Source organism: Pinus tabuliformis, chromosome 3_2, assembly GCF_031772625.1.
Source record: "Pinus tabuliformis cultivar Carrire ecotype Pingquan chromosome 3_2, CPIR1, whole genome shotgun sequence".
Classification (NCBI taxonomy): Eukaryota; Viridiplantae; Streptophyta; class Pinopsida; order Pinales; family Pinaceae; genus Pinus; species Pinus tabuliformis.
The window spans coordinates 1,211,718,113-1,211,729,820 of NC_142302.1; the positions used below are offsets into that span (position 1 = coordinate 1,211,718,113).

The following is an 11,708-nucleotide window of genomic DNA, read 5'->3' on the forward strand; positions in this document are numbered from 1 at the left end:
GTAAGGAAGTCATCCTTCTACATCCATCAATAAAACCTTTAGTTCATTAGATCTGTATAGAATATTGTTTTTGGCATCTTCTTTCTCAACCAACACCTTACTTTAGCCCATTAAATCCATGTAAAATCCTTTTGGTGTTGTGGATAACGGAAGTGTCATGCTTTACAACATCCCATTCCATGACCTAGTTTGTGACCCTAAAAAATTATTTGCTTAATTTATTTAATATTAATTTATGATTAATAAGTTTTACATTAAATGGTTTTGTGAAAAATAGGGTTGAATTCTGGGGGGTTCTGAGGATGCGCGCTGCTAGGGTTTGCAGACGGCGCAGCAGACAGGGATGCTAGGAGACGAGCACGGGAGAAAGGAAAGTCCAAGAGGGTAGGTCGGGGAGACGAACCACGCATCAACTGCATTTCAGAAAATAAATCTTCACTAGCAAAGCTAGGGTAAATTTCTAAGAGACAAGAGCTGAACGGGAAATGGAAAACCCAAAGGGGAGGGGAGAGATCCCCTACTTCAAAAACGTGGTAACAGGGGAGACCAGTGCAAGCGGCATGCAGCATAACCAGAAGGAAAGCTACGCCCCAGTGATGGGCAACTTATGGCAGAAAAGGATGGGAGGAAAATGCCTACCTAGGGCAAAAAAACAACCAAGATATGTCATTCCCTGCAACAAACTTGAGGAATACAACTGTTACATGAAGGACCATGCCCTGATATGCAAATTCATAGGCTACTGGCCTTCGGAGAAAGAGTTATACAGATGGATAGATCAGAGATGGAGACCTAGAGGTCACATAGACCTGAAGTTGGGAGCAAAGGGGTTTTTCACAGCTATCTTCACGAATCTGGAGGACAAGAACAGGATCTTTGAAGAAGGACCGTACTTCATGAACAATGCAGGCTTGTTCATGAAATACTGGGAGGAAAGATACAGCCCAAAGAAGGAAAAATTGTTGGAAGCCCCAATCTGGGTTAGACTGTTTGGACTTCCCGATGAATTCTGGGACCCTGAAATTCTGGAAGGAATAGGGAGTTCAATCGGGAGCTTTATTAAAATCGCAGAAGCTACGAAAAGAGGAAAATATAATGCATATGCGAGGATCTGTGTCTACATGAATCTGGCCGAGCCCCTTCCAGAAAGTATCGAACTGGAATATCATGATGAAGTTTGGCAGCAGCCAATAGACTACGAACACATCCCGTTTAGATGCCGCAAATGCCATGAATATGGCCACCTATACAGGCAATGCCCGCTGAATAAGGAGGAGGAATCAAAAAGAAGTCAGGAGGAACATCAGAGAAATGCAGAAAAAATGGAGGAGACAGATAGGGGTTTTCAACAGGTTACAAGGAGAAGGAGACAGAATAAGGAAGGACCAAAAACCCAAACACAAGAGAAACCCAGTCACATAACAAGTCAAAACAAGTTTCAGGTGCTTCAAAGCGAAAACGAGGACTATGAAATAAATCTGGAGGACGACGAGGACCCGGGGAACACTCCAATGGAAATCGCCGGTGAAGATAAAGGAAAGGATGCAAACTCAAGAAAAAGCAGTGGAGAACGGACGGAAGGAAAGGTGGAAGATACAGCAATGCAATCCCAGATGGATGTGGAAAACCAAGTCGAAAGTGAGGTTGAAGAGGAGAGAATCATGAAACAGCTAATTCAGGAATGGAAATATCTAGATAGCAGATTTATACCTGAAAAGCAGAAACAATTGTATAAGGAGGTATTTCAGAAATATAAAGAGAAAAAAGGGGAGAACTTGGACAAGCAGGTCATGATAGAAAACGAACAGGGGACTGGACAGACGGGAATGGATGGCTCTGGCAAAAACAGTAGGAAGAGAGGCCGGAAAATGATGAGTGAAACTATTCAGACTGTGGGAGAAACGTTGATAAACTCAGGTAAAGTGATCCCTCTGTCAGAGGTATTCTTCCCCTCCTACCATAAGTTTTAAATGATTGTTATTAGCTGGAATATTAGAGGCCTGAATAGTAAGGGTAAACAAAGGTATATGAGAGAGAAACTGAAAAAAGAGAAACCTAGCATCATGATTTTACAGGAGACAAAAATTTCAGTTCAACAAATTGAAGGAATAATTGACAAAAATAAACTGCATTATGAAGTTATGGGGCAAGATGCTAATGGCTCTGCAGGAGGTATTGCAATTCTGTGGAATCCAAATGATATTATCTTAGATAGCTGGACCAGCATGAGCAGAGTCCTTACTGGCCTAGGTAGGATAGTAGGGACTAAGGAACAGGTTGTTATTTCAGGGGTTTACGGCCCCCCTTCCCCAGGGGAAAAAGAAAATTTTATAAACAGTATGAAAACCATCCGCAGATTATATCCAGAAGCTGCTTGGATCATAGGTGGCGATTTTAATTTAATCAGATCCTTAGAAGAAAAGAAGGGAGGGATAAGGAAAATGGATCACTTCATGGATAAATTCAATGAAATGATAGAGGATTTAAGGTTAGTAGACATTCAGACCATTAATGGGATATGCACCTGGAACAACAGGAGGGGGGGTAAAAATCAAATTGCTTCAAGGCTGGACCGATTCCTAGTATCAGAACCTGTCATGAATAAAGATGTTTTTGTCGAAGCAAAGATCATACCTTCCCTGGGTTCTGATCACTGGCCGATTAGACTAGAGGTGGATATTAAAGGGAATCGCGGAAAAAGGCCTTTCCGATTTGAAGCCTTCGGGTTAAGGGACCCAGAATTCATCAAGAAAGTTGAAGAATGGTGGAAGCAAAGTACTATTCAGGGCAAAGGAAAAATGCACACGTTCCAATTAAAGCTGAAGGAGCTGAAAGGGAGAATCAAAAAATGGAACAAGGAGGAGTTTGGTAACATTATGGAAGACAAACAAAAACTAGAAGGGGAAATGGAATTGCTCCAACAAAAGATGATATTGGAAGGCAGAACAGAGGAAAGCATTAGCAAAGAAGGGGTAATACTTGGAAAACTAGAAGAAAGACGGAAGCAGGAAGAGGTCCTCTGGCGTCAAAAATCAAGAATAAAGTGGTTAAGGGAGGGGGAAAGAAATACTAAATTCTTTCATCAGGCCATGATCAAACATAGACAGAGAAACAGGATTCTATCCATCAAAGACAAGAATGGTAATAGAGTGGTTGAGCAAGCTGAGATTGAACAAGTCCTTATTGATTACCATAAAGGAATTTTAAATGAACCTCAAACCGATCAAATGCAAGCAATTCAGGAAATATGTTCGGCCATCCCGCGCTTAGTCACAGAAGACCATAATAAGGCGCTGATGAGAGCTGCCACCTTAGAAGAGATAGAGGAAACTGTGAAAGCAATGAAGAAAGGCACTGCTCCAGGCCCGGATGGCTTCACAGTGGATTTTTACCAGGCAGGATGGCACTTCCTGGGGAAAGAGATTCTGGAGCTGGTAGAAGAGTCCCGGATGAACCAGAAGGTATGGCCCGCCATTAACTCCACTTTCTATGCTTTAATTCCTAAAGGTGATAATTTGGAAGAAGCCAGTGGTTTCAGACCTATAGCGCTGTGTAATGTTATTTACAAGATTATAACATCCATGATTGCCAAGAGATTAAAACCTCTTCTGGACAAATTAATATCTGCTGAACAAACAGGTTTTGTTGAAGGAAGGCAGATCCTTGATGGTCTGGTTGTAACTCAAGAAGTTATTCATTCATTAAAAGTAAAAAAGCAAAAGGGTATGATGATTAAATTAGACTTGTCAAAGGCATATGATAGACTAAATTGGAACTATTTGGAAAAAGTCCTGGAAAATTTTGGTTTCAATAGGAGATGGATTGACTGGATTCATAACCTGATTTCTTCTCCAAACTTTTCTATTCTTGTTAATGGAACCCCCTCGAAAACATTTAATGCTTCTAGAGGTATTAGACAGGGAGATCCATTATCCCCGTTTCTGTTTATTCTAGCTGCTGAAGGGCTGGGTCGCTTTATTAAAAAAGAAAGAGAAGCAAACAGAATAAAAGGTCTTAAGCTATGGGGGAATAATCTGCCCTTAACTCATCAGCAATTTGTTGATGATATTATGTTGTTCGGAGAACCAACAGTCAAAGAGGTAAGGCATCTCAGAAGAATCTTGGATCTATTTGCGGAGGCTTCTGGTCTGGAAATCAATAGAGATAAATCCTGTGTTTTCATATTTAATACAGTGGATCAAGTCAAAACCCACCTCATAAGACTATTGGGCTTTAAGAGAGGAGAACTACCTACGAAATACTTGGGCAATATTTTGGACTTTACCTCCAAAAAGATGAAAAACTGGCAAGGAATCCTGGATAAGCTGAGTAACAAGGTAGCAAATTGGGCATTCAGAGCTTTAAACATAGCTGGCAGAATTGTCCTGGCTAAATCAGTCCTTCAGGCTATCCCCATCTACCCTTTATCAATAATGGCTGCCCCTTTAGGATTTTGCACAAGGATAAGAGAGATCATCAGGAATTTTATATGGAGAGGGACTGATCAGAAGAAAAAATGGGCATTAGCTTCCTGGAGTCAGTTAACTGAAAGAAAAGAGAAAGGAGGATTGGGATTGAAGGATCCTGAGATTCTCAACAGAGTTCTGGGAGCGAACTCTGGTGGCGCTGGCTTAGGGGGGGCACTGATCTTTGGAAAACCATATGGAAAACGAAATACAATATGCCTGATTCTGCAGTTGAGATCTTAAGGCAGAGAGAAACTCCCAAAGGGTCTACAATTTGGGACCTAGCTCGTCTGAGCAGGGATTTGGTTGAAAAACACACCTTCTGGGAGATCCGAGGTGGAGAAGAAGCAAATTTCTGGGAAGATAGGTGGCATCAGAAAGAAAGACTGAATAGAATTCAGGAATTCCAACAGATTCGAGACAGAATAGGAGGAGATAGAACTTATGTCAGAGAATATTGGAGAGCTAATGACCCAGAAGAGAGCTGGAGAATCTAGACTGACCCGACAGAGTGGGACAGCGAGCTCAGCCAAGACCAGCAAGAAGCCTTCAGAAAGGAGGTAGAATCCAGGAAGATTAAAGCTCGCAATGGCAGGGACATCCTTAGGTGGGGGAATTCTATGAAAGGATCGTTCACCACCAAGGAGGCTTACTATCTAACCGTTTCCCAGACCGGAGGTGAAGAGAATCAAGATTGGAAAATTATATGGGAGAGAAATTGGTGGCCGAAAGTCTCCATATTTATATGGTTGGCATCAAAGAATAAGATATTAACCTGTGATCGAATACAGAAAAAAGGCTTCAATGGCCCATCGAGATGCTGTCTGTGCAACACTGACGAGGAGACCAGAAATCAACTACTGATAAACTGTCCATTTGCAAAGACTCTATGGAGGAACGCTAAATGTACCTTTGGCAAACCCGAAACTACCCCCAGTGAGTTCAACGAACTGGTTTTTCAATAGAATAAGGAAATTTTTCAGTGTAAAGTGGTCAGAAGAGCGTGGGATCTCATTTCAGGGTTTGTCCTTTGGATGATCTGGAAGGAGAGGAATCGTAGAATATTTCAGAACATAGCAAAAGAACCGGAAATAATTTGGGGAAGAGCAGTCAAGTTAATGCGGGAAATAATCCTGGTTGACAAATGGGTGGGGGAGGATTGGAAAGCCAACCAGGTTGAGGAAGGGATCCTGAACAAATTAAATCTAAAGTTTGAGATGGTCCATCACAAACAAACTTCCAGACAGGAGATGCAGACTCAAAGCCCTGACAAATTCAGCTATCCCAGATGAAATTTCATAAAATTAAACTTCGACGAGGCCTCGAAGGGGAACCCAGGCGAAGCTGGCTTTGGAGGTATTTTTCGAGATAGCAGCAATCAGGTAAGGTGGATTTTCGCAGATTGGGGAGGAGAAATGACAAATAACGAGGCCGAGTTTTGGGCTCTCCATCAGGGTCTGCGGATTGCGGTAAGAAATGGTTACACTAATTTAGAAATTACGGGAGATTCGTAGATTGCGGTGGAAATGCTGAAGAAGCTCAACAATGGCCAAAGTTGGGAGAAGGTCACAAATAGTTGGCGTACAGCGGGAATTGTCCAGGAAATCGCTGACCTTCTGAAAAGAATTGAATATAAGATAATAAGTCATGTTAGAAGAAAAGGGAATCAGGCGGCTAATTTCCTAGCAAATTGGGGATGCAGAGGCCGTGGAAGTACGGTGGATACTCAATGGAGAGTGGTGTGTGGGAACAGGGAGTGGAAGGACCTGGCAGCTATAATCAATGCAGACCATGATCAAGCCACAAGCGGAGATACGAGGATCGATAAGCTGGAGCAATAAAAGGACGTGGAGTCTCCAAACAAAGAACCTTGTTCATTCGGGGCAGAGATGGGATATAATCACAGGTAGCAGAGCAGTACAGGGGTGGCGCGCGTGGGGGACGGCCCAAGATCAAAACCAAGCTGAAGACATAAATGATCGCAATCTTAGAGGTGGTGGGAACGGTCTGTCAGACCTCTTGATAGTGGGCATTAAACAAGAAATGATGGCCAAATGCAACGTCACTCAGGCAAGTAACTGGCGGCAAAAGAATTTCGACCCGAAGGTGTACGCTGAGGACAAAAATCCAATATATACCCAAATGGGGGAGGAGAAACAACCATTCAGCTGTTTCCAAATTGGGAGAATTGCGGATAGTTCTGTTGAAAGACATCGACCTACGAGAAAGGCTTTCGAGTATCAAAGATTTCCCTGCAGCGGAACAGGGAGCAATATGGAAACAAGGCAGAAAGTCAGAGAAACAGAGGAGAAGCATAATTCATCGGTGGAGGATAAGAGCCGGAAAGGGAAAGGAATTATGAAGGACGACCATCAGACTGAGATCTGGGAAATTGAAGATGAATCCGAGGAGGAGCTGCCCCACGGGGAAGGGAAGGTGAGGTCCGTCTATCAGGACAGGTTTGCAGGCAAAGAATATCCGCATATGGAAAACGACAACCCTGCTCCGAGGGAGACGACAATTCGTCGTTACGGCATGAGAAAACGGGCGATGAGCCCGGACAAAGGCGCAGACCAGAGCAGGAAGAGGGGCCGTGGTCAGGGACGGAGGACGCAGGAGAAAGGGGAGAATTCTGGGCAGGATTCGAAACATGTCAAACCGCCAAGGAGGACGGTGAATCATCGAGTCCGGAGAGCGAAAAGGGCCTACCAACGAAACACAAACCCGGCAGTCAGGAGAGTCATGCAGTTCCTGGAGGAAGAGTCCCTCCAAGACCAGTCTGCGGATGAAATGGAGGATTGGGAGTTTCTGCTTCACGATCCAGGCCATACCAGGGGACGAATGTCCTTATTCAAGCAATCCTTGCACATATATTGGGTTATGAAGAGGCTGATGGCAAAAGCTCTTGAACAAGTAGCCAAGGAGATGGTCGAGTTAGCTAAAGGAGATCCGGATCTGCGCAGAGAACTGAGCTACATTCGCATTTCGATGGCGAAGCAAGAGGAAAAGATGGACACTATTCTTCAGCTGCTGAAGGGGAATCAACATGATGCCAAGCGAGGAACAAGTCCGCCACCTGCTATGGATAATGCTTGACTTGAGATATGTTTAGGACAACCCATAAGCTTTATAGTATCAGGTTTTTGTTTGATTTAGATAGAGACATATACTTCCTGCAGACCAGCAGTATAAATAAATCTCAGGATTGCCTTGTTTATTTAGCTAAGATTATCAGATTATGGGCCTACTTTTTTTGGGCAGCTATCAAAAACTATAGATGGTTTAAGTACCCGGTTTCCCCATGTGGGCGGGTCTTCAATATTTTTGATACTATGTAATGGTTTATTTTCTATCCAGTGATAGAAAGAGTTCCACCTCAGCTTACAAAAAAAAAGGTTTTACATTAAATAAAAATGAAATAATTTTGTATTAAATAAAACTATTTCATTTTTATTGACTTTTAATATATTATTTATTAATAAAATATTATGATTTTTATTATATAATTATAATTTTTTTTAGTGAAATCTTAAAATTAGAAAGTCTAACTAAGAATCGAAATACAAGCAGCCATGTAATACAGGTTACTAACCAGTACTAGCTTATATTTTTTGCGTTGTATTTTTCAGCCACTTGGAAACATGGAAGCAAAAATCTGGTTGGATGGAGCTCCTTTCCTACATCCAATTCTTTCGAAGATGCAGTCATCATAACCAATCTGTGTAGCACCAACATTCAGTTACAGAAATTGAGAGGCGCTATCATACGTAACGGCGGGAGCTACAACGTTTTGTTGAATAGGGTTTTCAATATAATTTTCTCACACGAACCAACAACCATCAAATATTGACGGCTCTATCCGCTGCCCAAGGCGTTGTTAGAGTATTTTATAAGCCAATTTCTTATAAAGTCGATGGTAAAAAACTAAAATAAAATAATATCAGAGAAGGCTAGATGGGAAATAAATAATCAAGATTTCGTTCTGTATCTTTTATTTTTAAAGGTAAGTGAAACGTTTGATCCATACATCGTTTCTGTAAATATTTCATAGGATTCTGGTCGGTTCCTCTTTGAAGTGTCGTAGTGGTAGCTTATTGGTTGGATGTTTTTATTCGGTTTTTTTGGGTTTATTTTCTAATTTAATTGGTCTATAATTTTGTCTTGTCTGTAAATATTTCATAGGATTTTGGTAGGTTCTTCTGTTTTTTAGGATTTTGGGAGGTCCTTTTGTTTTTTTTGAAGTGTTACAGTGTTAATTTATTGGTTAGTGTTTTTTTGGTTTTTGTTTTTTTCCTTTTCTGTATATATTTCATAGGTTTCTGGTATGTTCTTCCTTTATTTGAAGTGTTATAGTGTTAATTTATTGGTTAGTGTTTTTTTGTTTTTTGTTTTTTGAAGTGTTGTAGTGTTAATTTATTGGTTAGTGTTTTTTTGTTTTTTGTTTTTTTCCTTTTCTGTATATATTTCATAGGTTTCTGGTATGTTCTTCCATTTTTTTTAAAGTGTTGTAGTGTTAATTTATTGGTTAGATTATTTTTGAGGTTTTTAAAAATATTTCATAGGATTCTGGTAAGTTCTTTGGTTTTTCTTTGAAGTGTTGTAGTGTTAATTTATTGATTTTTTTTTTTTTTTTGAGGTTTTTTGGTTTATTTTCTAGTTTAATTTATTCATAATTTTATATAGAAATTTGTTAAAATCAATTATAGAGATTTGTTAAAATCACAAGTTCAAGTTTATTGGTTAGATGTTTTATGTTTTTGAAAGTTTTTCTATTTATTTTCTAGTTTAATTTGTCCATAATTTTATACAGAAATTTTTTTAAATCACAAATTTAAGTTCGAGTTGTGAACTCTGCACACTGCACTGTTTAAATTTAAATTGTAAAATCTCTATACTACACACTATACACTTGGATTTTTCAATATCCCAAATCCATATATAGGGTTAAAAGCTAAATTTATTAGAAAAACTCTCCCCAGTACAAGTGAGCCATATTCCAGCTTAAAAAGACTCCAAAACATCCCCTCCCATACTCAGACAAGCCCATTTTATTCATCCATCCGTTAATTTAATATTTTAATTAAATCCCCTCGAAAAACAATGGCGAAAGCATATTAAAGGGACAATCAATATACACAACAAAATCAGAACGTCAGAATTTATAAGGGGACAATGCTTCTCAATAACTTTATCTGCTCCCATTATTTGTACAAAATCAGCTGTGAATTTCAGATATACGGAACAGAATTCGAACTCATGAATTATATGTTAATCCCGTAAGGTAACGATGTTCTTCAGTAACTTGTTCTCAAACCCCGGCTCCCACGATTTGTACAAAATTAGATCTGAAATCCATGCATTCAATATAACAGAGAAAAAGGTTTTACATAATCAACAGAAAAAAGAGCAAAGAAAAAGCTTTTACAGATTCAACAGAAAATGGAAGAACTGTTTTGAGGAGAGTAGATTATGTGTTTGAGTTGACGTGTTGATATGTATTGATGAAGTCGTGTATGGTCTTTATCAATTCTTGGATTCGTGGCGACTGAGGTTGAAGAACTTGAAACGCATGTCCCACGTCCTTGAAGATCACATGCCACACGTTCTGACCGCCCCTTTTGAGGGCTTCAAAGTACTCCATGTTCCTCTCTCGCAGCACGTCGCGCTCGGAGATGCAAAGTAGGACCGGTGGCAACAATGCATCTGGCAGGTTTGACAAACTAATAGGGTTGCATGCGAAATGGTCTTTATTGGCTCCCAGGGGCAACGAAAGCTTCCAGAAAACGTCTATCCATTTCTGGGATAGACCTGGGTCGATCGTTTCGCACTCCCATTTGGAGCACCTCTCTCCGCCGAAGAAGGGCTGGATGATAATCGCTCCTCTGATATGCAGAGGTTTCACATCCGCTCTCGCCGCACGCAATGCTACGTGATGAACGATGTTACCCCCCGCACTGTCTCCGGCCAGGAAGCACCGTGAAAAATCGCAATACGATCTCAACCACGATTCCCCCGTCTCGTCAACGGTTTTTGCTTGCAGTTGCCTGACGCGGGTAGCTTGTTGACGGACCCATTGGACGGCACTGAAACAATCGTCGTAAGCCACGGGGAGGCGATGCTCTGGAGCGAGCCTATAACCTACTGAAACTATCAGCGATTTTATCTCAGAAGCCAATCTCAAAATAAACGCATGGTAAATAGACCATGCCGGCGAGCCCAACACGAATCCTCCCCCGTGGAAGTATATGACAACCGGCAACTCTCCACGTTTTTGTTCATCAGCCGAAGTTGATGTGGGAAGATAAAGGCGCGCCCATACACCAGTGCCCTTATCTATGACAGCATCTCTGAAAGCCACGGCTTGATCTGGTTTGTCAGATGGGAGGACATTGGAGACACAGTAGGAGAACCTCTCCACAGAGCCGTCTCTGTAGACTCTTATGAATCCTTCCAGCTCCTCCTCGATTTTGCCTTCCTCGTGTAGAAGGTGGGGAGTAGAACTTCTCACCGGCCTAATTGTATTCGGATTTAGAAAAGCAGTATCCATATAAACCTAATTTTGTTGCACTCCCAAAAGCTTTGCAGGAATAAAATAACGTTTTGTAAGTACCTGAGACTGAATTTGCGTGCTGCCAAAGCCTTCCTCTATCAGAGATTAGTCATTTACACTCCGATACAGAGAAGATGATAAAGTCGTAGCACTGACAGACCGATGGAAGGACGACTGACTATGAGTTATGACAATACCTACCGTTGTGTTGCTGTGCGTGAGGACTTTCATTTATAGCGAGGAGTAGCACAAGAGAACGATTGGAAAAGCTTTTTTAATCCACTTGCTGGCTACCAAGCATCCACACTTACGTGGGAATACAAATTAGCTTAATATAACAGCTGACGCCTTTCGAAAGTTTTAATTTCTATAATCATCGTTCATCCCCCATTTTGAAGGGTCATAATGCGTTTGACTGGAGGAGCTTTGGGATCATTGTTCAACTTCTCTTTTGAGAGTTATAATGAGTCTGGCTGGAGGGACTTTGGGATTGTATAGATCAAAGCGTCTGTCACCTACCTTAAAAGATCACTGCTAGCAGCAACCACAACCCCATAAAGATATAAACTGCGAGGTTCCACATTTGAGCATATCCAGGGTTCTACTATGTGAGCGGAGCAGCTGTTTAATTACGGTCTTCTAAAACGGACCACGCGAGTTAGATGGAGGCCATCAGAATCCATGGAGATAAT

At 41.2% G+C, this 11,708-nt stretch overlaps 1 pseudogene; it reads right to left on the reverse strand.

The window, feature by feature from the left end:
- Nucleotides 1–9,786: 9,786 nt before the first annotated feature.
- Nucleotides 9,787–11,159, reverse strand: LOC149185109 (putative carboxylesterase 6 pseudogene; annotated as a pseudogene).
- Nucleotides 11,160–11,708: the final 549 nt, after the last annotated feature.